Raw genomic sequence first — 9,524 nt, forward strand, 5'->3', positions numbered from 1 at the left:
TTTTGGCTTGCCCCGAATGTTTTTCTGTAGCCCCGGACAATTCTACCTCAAAAATATAATACATTAACCGTGCTTTACGTGAACCTCATCAAGACACTAGAAAGGACGGTAGGACTGTAATTTCCCGTGTTCAGTGAATGCAACAGAGGCAAGACACCAGACCAATCAGAGAGTTGCATGGAAATAAAAGTGTGCTTGTGTCATTCAAGCTCGCGGCTCTGTGTGTGTGCGGAAATAGCGCATTTAGTGTGTGGGAGAGAGAGGGAGAGAGAGAGAGAGGGACCGGTGCCAGCAGCAGGGACCGTGTTGTTAGCATCTGGTTAGCTAGCTGCACTAACGGACATATGGAGCTGTTTGTTCCACAACAAGCTGTTGGAGAGCTCTCCTCTCAGACTGAGAGGCTCAGGTGAGCTAAAGGACTCTCTGAGTGTTTAGATAATTAACTTTAGTCTAAGTTATCTCAGTGGGTCTCAAACGCTTTGGTCAAAAATTATTCAAAAGATTATTTCCGCGGCACACCTTCATATGATCATTATAGTTATAAAAACAATAAGAGAATAAAGGAAAAACAGTTATGAAATACTATATGGCAGTAAAACAAGAATACAGTTTGAAAGGGGACTGATTTGTAAAATATCCATAAAGAAAAAGAACATCTGCTTACAGTTGTGTTTCATCTGGGTGTTGGGAGATGTATCCATAGATCTCTTAATGTTGCTCTCAAAGTGCACCAGATTGATGCTTTTAACTTCAATATTTAAAAAAGATCTTCCCGGGGGATCATCCCACCGGACCCCCCCAGAGGAAGTGAGGTCCGCTCCCCACTCGTAAAAAATAGCACTTTACCCCTGCCTATATGCCGTGAGCTGATTATCGAGCCTTCATTGTAACAGTTGCGGGTTTACTGTGTGTTTGCGTGTGGGGAGTTTTTTTGTGCGTGCTCTATAGTGCCCGTAATAGTGTTCACTGGAGTCCAGCACCTCAGCACCCCCACTCAAAATACCTTCCCGCGCCTCTGTGTATGTGTGTGTGTTAGCAACTGTTTGTGTGTCTGTGTATTTTCCCCATAAGGCAAGACCCGCCCAACTCTGTCTCTGATTGGCTTACCCTGAAATGTTACCCCGCGTTAACCAATCATCACTCCTCTCTGGTCACTTTCACTTTTCCATGGTACTGTGAGAGGACATCGCTGTATTCGCCTGTAAATTACATCCGCAGGGAGATTCGGTTCAGTTGGATCACATAATGTAACGCAGTAACGCACCCATTTAAATCACAGTTACTGAATGGGAATAGTTAACTAGTAACGTTATTAGTTACCGCAAAAGGTAGTTGCGTGCGTTAGTTTGTAACGCGTTAGTCCCAACACTGGTAAACACACACCTGATCACCTGAGAGCTGAAGTTTCATTCAGACTGTTTAAAAAAAAAACAACGGTCTGATTTTAACAACTCAATGTGTGATTGTTATAGCAGTAATATTAGACACTAATAATACAGTAAACTATTAACACTGTACATATTATTGTTTGCCCGTGGGATTAGGATTATCGGTAGTGAGAGCCGTGCTGCATTTTCCTCCGGTCGGATGTGATATAAAAACAAAGCGATTATTTTTGTTGTTGTAAACTCACGTGGATTAAACTACATGTATTAGTGCATTCATTTCAATTCGCGAACATATGATACATTAAATGATCGTGAGGATGATGATTGAAAATCGTTTGTTCGAGCCGGGCTGCATTTCCTGATGAAAAACATAGCGATGGTTTTGTACTTACGCCAACGTGAATTAAACAACATTATTTTGTTAAATAAAAACATGGGGATGTTTTGGAAATGATTACATGTCTCTTATTTAGCACAGAATATGATCCTATCCGTGATATTTGGATTTTGGATCTTAAGAAATATCCGCTATATCAGATACCTGTAGATCTATCAGCTGTTTATTTCACATGAGTTCCAGCGTGGCAGCTTTTCACGGCTCCCCCTGGTGGATCCATGATCCATTGCAGCTGGTTTCATTAAAATTACATTTATTTTTCAAGGGGGCGTATCAAGTCCTGCGGGGGGGGTTTCCTTTTCAGCAGGGGCCCACCCCTTGCAGATCACGGACCCGCACGGGTAGGCGTCTGAAATGAAGCGCTACATCTGTATACCCGCAACCTCCGTTCCAGCTGAGAGGGTCTTCTCTACAGCTGGGATGATTGTGAATCGCACATGAAAGCTGTATGTAGGCCTATAGCTGTCAAACTGTGATCACCAGTTCAATAAATTTGAAAAATTCTACTTGGTTTCTACACTTATTCGAACATGTATGTATTTATTTCCAAAGATTATTGAAAACAAATTGGGTAAAACAATTTTTATAGGATATGTACATTTCGGTTAACCGGTTAACCGTTTTTTGGGGGGTCGAATATTCGAATATACATTTGCTTTCAAATTCCCATCCCTAATATAAATAGACTTAGCCGTGATTAGAGATGGGGTTGAGGCGTGGCCATGCTCCTGAACCTAGGTCAACAAATGAACTTCATTATCTGTCTACATTGAGTATTTATGCACCGTGCTAATACTACTTTTACTTAAGTAAAATGTCTGAGTACTTCTTCCACCTCTGCTTTGCTCCACAGTGACCCTGCCCCTGTTGCTGATTGCATTGGAGCAATGATCGCAAGGGAAACAGTTCCCCAAGGAACCTTTAAAACATTGAATTTCCCTCCTTCTCATGACTTAAAGTGACCTTTTTAAAGTTTTGCTGCATTAAAAATGTCCCTCACAGCGTCAAACCCCACTGCACAAAAGTAGTAACAATTCCCCCTCTACTGGCAATTCTAAAATAAAAGTAAAATGAATGAAATTGTCCCCACCAGACTATTGTTCCGATCCAAATTTTAGGTCACAGCACACGGATGCAGGGACGAAATATTTAGCCTTTGTTTTTGCTTTACTCTGGGTTCCATTACTTATTCATTCTGGCCCAAAATGGTTCAATGACTTACAATCTGCAAAGAATGTTGGTTACATAATCCTTCTCTTTCTGACTTGCTCTATTCACCAGAGACATGCTGGAGCTATTCTTTGCCAAACTGTGTATACATAATAAATAAGGTCTATCTCTATCAGGGGTTGGAATATATCTCGAACCACTTGTTTCATGTTGTGCCACATAAATCAATAGCTTTGAGATTTTTGTTATGCTATCTATAGTATAATGTTGGATAATTAGTTGAGCAATGTTAATCAATTATTCTTGAGAAATAAACGACATTACTTTAACTATGGTGAAATATTTTATTTGTACTTGTAATTTCTGTTATTCAGGTCGGAACTCTACTCTTGGTCAAAGCGCCTTCAACAGAGCCTCGATCCAAACCCATGCCAATATTTGCTCCTTTTTTTCAGCCACATTAGGGGCGTGGCTCTACTAGGGATGATAATGGTATGTCCGAGTCTCAGTTTGTCCTAAGCGACAGTTTCCATCTCAAAAAGTCAACCAATGAGGAAGTGCCTTAAACTTACATTCTAATGGCCAACAGAAGCAAAACTCCACTGGTTGCAAACAGAAGTCTGGTTGAGTAGCAGTCTATAATTGGATTAATTACCTCAGTACCAATTTTCCTAATGGGTTTATGGCTTCAATCTAAAATAACAAGTATTGTTAATACAGCATGATGCTATTTTATAAGATATGGTCCCTTTTTAGAGTAAATTAGACGATAAAGCAGCTTATGCTTTAGGCCAGGGCATTGCTAACTGGGTTGCTACCATGATGTTTTCCAATCTGGCTGTTGTTTGTCTGAGAACCGTTTATGCAACGGTTGGAAGTTAACGTGGAAGTGAATGGACTAGGTTGGAATGACACCACTTTACCTGTGTTGCAAAAGAATGGACAAAGGCATGCTAACTCACAGCTAGTTATCAGCTACAAGGATTCCAAGGAAAAAGAGGGCTGTGTACCGGGTAATAAATCTACAAGTGGTAGTCCTCCCTGGAACTCTGGGTGCAAAGCATGGGATTTGGGAAGACGAATAACAGGCAGAGCCCAGTGCTCTGAAATCTGTGAGCGCCTCTTCAACCCCTATTCAACAGCCGTGGACAGCTGCTGAAGGGAGAACTACAAACAATCCTTCTAAACCACCAAGTGTACCAATCCAGAACAGTTACGCTCCGCTGACCCAGAACGCCGAGTTACGTATTGTAACTCTTGTTATATTAACACAGGCGGAGCCCTCTACTGGACTCTATGGGTACTACCTTATCCTGCGAGCATTCTCCTACTGAGACTTCTATAGATGTAGCCGGGCTTCGGGCGGGCCTACCTGAATGCGCGTGCATCTCCCCGTATAAAAGGAGGCCTCGCCTCCTGACTATCATCCTACACCTCTCTTCAGCGAGCGGAATAGGACAGACAGTGCCCTGAGTAGAGGGCTCCGCCTGTGTTAATATAACAAGGGTTACAATACGTAACCCGGCGTTATATCACTCACAGGCTCCGCCCTCTACTGGACTCTGGTACAGTTGGTAGAGCCCTGATGTATACGCGCACTGTCGTCCAACAACAGCATTCCACCCTACTACCCCTGACCGGCTTTTCTGGTCAGCATCTGCTGCCCCACATTCTCCTTTAACCCGATTGTAACATGTGGAGAAATCTGGGCTGCGGCTGACAGAGCACACTCTGCTGCGCTCCCCCCACCCATAGGCAGAACCCCCAGCCCTGTATGGGCTCACTGTGCACCCACCTCCCTGAGTCCCTAAGGATCATAGGGAGAGTGCCAGTGCCCATGCCCCACACTCAAATACTGACCCCGTGCAGAGTTTGTGTGGATTAAAGAGTGTGTGTGGACTAAAGTGTGCCCGTAATGAGCCAGCGCGCACCTCGCCCATCCCGGGACCCCCCAGAGGGACCGGGAAAAGGCGAAGGCGCATTACGTCCGGGGAGGGGGTCAGATGCCTACTGACCCGCAGACCCCCCCCCCCCCCCCCCTCCTCACCAGTCCTGTGTTGCCCCAGCAAGCACAGGCGAGGAGAAAGAGCCAGACATGTCTAAGAGATAAAACCTTATGAAGGGGCCTGTCGTCGACCAAGACGCCGCTGTGCATAGATCCTCCACACTCACACAATTGAATAAGTCTGTTGACACAGCTACAGCCCGTGTGGAGTGCGCACGAACCCCTGTGGGGCAGGCTCTCCCCGCCTGTCCGTAGCATGTGAAATGCACTCGCAGAGCCAGCCTGCCAGGCGTTTCTTGGACAGAGCTTTCCCGATCACACCGCTACGGTGGCCCTGAGAGGCCAGGGTGCTGCAAATAAAAGAACGCTGCAAATAAAAAGAAACAGAAACGCCGCGCAAATAAAAACGCCGCGATGCAAATAAAAAAGCCACAACGGAAGTGAATTACCGGGGACTATTATTGCTGATGCACATGCGATGGAAGTGAATTACCGGGGACTATTATTGCTGATGCACATGCTTTTTTTTTATGCGAGAGAAGAAGAAGGCTGGGGGATCTCCAGGAAACATCTCATTGGTAAGTTTATAATGTTAAAGTTACACAGGATGTAGATAATATCTGTCGCTGCCGTATTTATGACTTTAAATGACGTTATTTTGTGTGTGGGAGCAGATTATGTGTGTAGTGTATAATGTTAGTAGAACATAGCTTTGATCAAAACTGCAGAAAGCTATTTTCAAGTTGTTTGCTTGTCTGTGAAAACTGTTTGATTCTGCTCGATTTATCCGTGCAGCTTGAACCGTTTTAAATCTAGACCACACACACACACACACACACACACACACACACACACACACACACACACACACACACACACACACACACACACACATTTCTTGCTTTATATATAGATAGATAGATAGATATTCATGCAATTGAAGCGCAAAGCAACCTAATGATACTTTATTTGTTTTCTTGCAGGTCATAATGTATTGTCCTTTTTGTGGACAGCAGCAGGACTCTAAATCAGCCTTTTGCTGTTCATGTGGCAAGGACATCAAATTCCTGTGTAATGTTGATAAAACAGGCACAAGTGGAGGTAATTTTTATTTTTTTATTTTTTGAATTAGGCTTAGGCAATGTACACTCTATATCTTATGAGTATGGGTGAGAACACTGTATGTCTCTCTGTTCTTTGTCATTGACGATTGATTGGACTCTTATTTCAAGCAGAGGCTACAGGAAAAAGCACACTGGAGTTATTTCGGACTTTCCGGAGTGTAAAAGAGAAGGAGAGACGAGCAGGTTTTAAGAAAAAAAAAACACCATCAAAAGACAACCTGAAGGTTGTGAAGGTACATTTTTTTGCTGAGATATACTAATAATTTGCCGACAGTCCATTCTGTCATGTATTTATAGTGTCACTGAACTAGTTAACAGTCGCCTATTTCATTGTTTCTCTGTAGATTTCAGTAGGCCTTATGAGGCTGAAAGATGGTGTACTGAAGACTGTAAGAGGAACAGTACTTCCCCTTTTGATGCGACCAGAGTCGGATGCGGACGAATTGCAGAGAGCTGCTGAGCAAAAAATGAAGACCTTCGACAGAAATGTACATGGTGGTCCCTACGTACTGCTCTACCCTGACGGTACAAAGATAACTAATATACCAAGAACAGAAGTACCCTTCACTCTAAACGAGTACAAAGAGGTAGTGGGGAAGGCCTACCAACGTATCACACTGTACATTTGTACAGCTGAAGATTTCTTTACATCTTGTAAGTAATTGTGAAATTAATTACCAACCAAGAAGAGCTTTTTTAATTGATTTGTTTGTCAAGGAAAGCACTCTGTTGTTCTGAGTAGTCTAAAATCCTCTTATACCTGTTCTTGTATTTCACAGCTCAGGAAACCAGCTCTGAATCCAACTCATTGGATTCAGAGGTGATCATCAGGAGTCCAACTTCTGCAGAATTCAATGCAGCTGATACATTAGTGAGTACTACATTTGTTGTATCTTAGATCGCTTATATTGTAAATTCTATCTGGAAGAGAAAATGTTTCTAGATTTCCCATAGACGGCATATTTTTACGATGAAACATGTCCCAAAATAGAATTTTAAATTGCGGTAAATGTGGCAGCGTCCTGGCCTACACATATTATACAAACTTAAGAAAACAACTTTATTTAGTGCAGATCCCTGCAAAATCACACCATAATAATTTGTATGTTTTTCACTGAAAGTAATAATGTAAGAAGGATCATTCCCCCTGTCGCAAATCACATACACTATCAATCAGAATAATAGAATTCAATATTTATGTTCAAATGTGTTAAGCTCTAGTTCTGTCAAATTTGAAGTGTCACACTGATATATTGTTTTTTACTTCCAGTTATGGGAACCTGCAGAGTCAGGCAGTGATTCAGCAGCTCCGGTAATTGTGGCTCCTAAAAATTGTCTATTGTTCACATTTAGCCTTGTCTGGAAATATTGTCACACAATTAATGTCTTAAACTACATGAAATAATGTGTCACACTGACCCAGAGATCCACGTTTGTGTACATTAGAATAGTCTTTTCTTTCTAAATCAGCCCTCAGATAGCCATGATTTAAAATACTTCAACTTACCTGTCCTATCCCTGTTATGGTTTGTGATTCAGGTCTTATTTTCTGACTCACAAGAGGGCCCAGGAACATCAGGATGTGTGCTGGAAACTGCGTGCTATAGGTATTATACTTTCCTTTCTACAATTCAAGTATGTTTTATATGAAAACATCAACAATGTAAACTTGTGTATGTCAATTTCTCAGCAAATATACTCAGCTGTATGCGCCCATTTTAATAGAGGATAAGGATGACTCAGACAGTGTTGAGTGCAGTCATGACATTCCAGAGGATACAAAGTAAGAGAAAAGTTACCCTTACTTCAACTGTGGTTGTTATTTTTCCTGATCAAAAATGTGTGCTATGGTGTACCATTTAACATGGTCATAATTTATCTGATGACAGGGTGGACCAGCAATCACTTTCTGAGATAACTGCAAACCTGGCCCTAGAGATTGACCATCGAGCTGTCAGCAGATTTAACATCTGTCGCTCGAACATCTGGGATGGAGCAGTCAGAGGATTCAAAAGGGCAACATTCTCAGAAAAGAAAGACGTCCTGGTGAAATTCTCTGACGATGAAGGGAGGTTTGAGGAAGGTCTCGATACAGGTGGCCCCAAGAGAGAATTCCTCTCCCTTCTCATGAAAGAGCTGAACAAACGGCCCATATTTGATGGACCTGTGGAGAGCCGCCACCTTGCCTACAATTCAACAGGTTCTGTTTTGTGTATAATGTTTTAAAAGAACCCATATTTCAACCTTGCAGTGTTTTCAAATATGGAAACTGATTTAATATTTCTTTATTCTGCATTATCTTGGACAGCTATCAGAGAGGATGAGTATTATTTAGCAGGGAAGATGATTGCTGTGTCCATTGTGCATGGTGGACCTGGTCCTAATTTTCTGTCTGAGGATCTGGTCAGCTACATCTCAGGGCAGAGCAGTTTCAAGGCATCTGTCGGAGACATTACAGATGAGGAGATAGGGAAAGTCCTACAAGAGGTATGAGAAAGGTGTGAAATTCTAGAATAGGTAAAGAGAGAGTTTTGTCCACTTAAACCATTCTTTCAAGATATACTTCTGGCATTACCATTTTTTATAATTACGTGTCATATTTGAAATGTGTGGGACTCTGTTATCTCTTCTTTTAGATTCAGAATTCACCCTCAGTGGAGATCCTTCAGGACTTGATGATACGGAACAGTGCCACGTTGCAGACTGCTGGGTGCTTCAGACATGTCCGGTCATGTGAAGAAAAAAAAATGATAGTAGAGGATTACCTGAAGTGGTACATAATCCACAGGAACAACACTGCAATCGAAAGGTAGGTTTTTGTATTTCATTGTTATTGCTAAAATAATTATGAAAAACGTGTTGCTGTTGTCCCATTTTCTTGCTTACTTACTTCTACATGATGCACATGTATCTTTGCATGCATCTTTTAATTGTATTTTAGATTCAACGCTGGACTTGAAAGTTTGCAGTTTCTGACAGCTCTGCAGCAGCATCCGACGGTCCTGACCCCTGCTCTCTGTCATGCCGATGTGAAGCTGTCTGCTGCAGAGATGGAAAATCTGTTCCAGCCTGAATTTAGTCAACAGGGAAGCAACAGAAGGGCTCAGGAAGAGAAAGCTATGAGTTACTGGGCAGATTATCTTCTCGATTGTGAAGGTTAGTCAATTTGCTCTTGTCTGATTTTTATACACACAGATTATAAAAAGTTCCGGTGTTGATGTAGATAGTATTTACTGTCAATTGATTCCAATGTTCTCTACTTTTTAGAAAATGACAGCTCAGTGACATTGGAGGAGGTTTTAATGTTCGCTACAGGTGTGCCATGTGTGCCTCCTGCTGGTATGAGTCCTCTGCCACGCCTTCAGTTCCTATGTTCTACAACGTCAACATTCCCAATTGCAAATACCTGTGCCAACATTTTAAAGCTTCCTCTTTTGGAC

The 9,524-nt window shown here is 42.2% G+C and overlaps 1 long non-coding RNA gene across 1 annotated transcript; it reads left to right on the forward strand.

Moving 5' to 3' along the window:
• The first annotated feature begins 4,310 nt into the window (after positions 1–4,310).
• Positions 4,311–8,536, forward strand: LOC307028651. Its single transcript, XR_013805053.1, has 4 exons — positions 4,311–6,061; positions 6,196–6,317; positions 6,429–7,867; positions 7,974–8,536. It is a non-coding gene; the product is annotated as an uncharacterized lncRNA (long non-coding RNA).
• The last annotated feature ends 988 nt before the right edge of the window (positions 8,537–9,524 follow it).

This window comes from Notothenia rossii, assembly GCF_949606895.1.
Source record: "Notothenia rossii genome assembly, chromosome: 2".
Classification (NCBI taxonomy): Eukaryota; Metazoa; Chordata; class Actinopteri; order Perciformes; family Nototheniidae; genus Notothenia; species Notothenia rossii.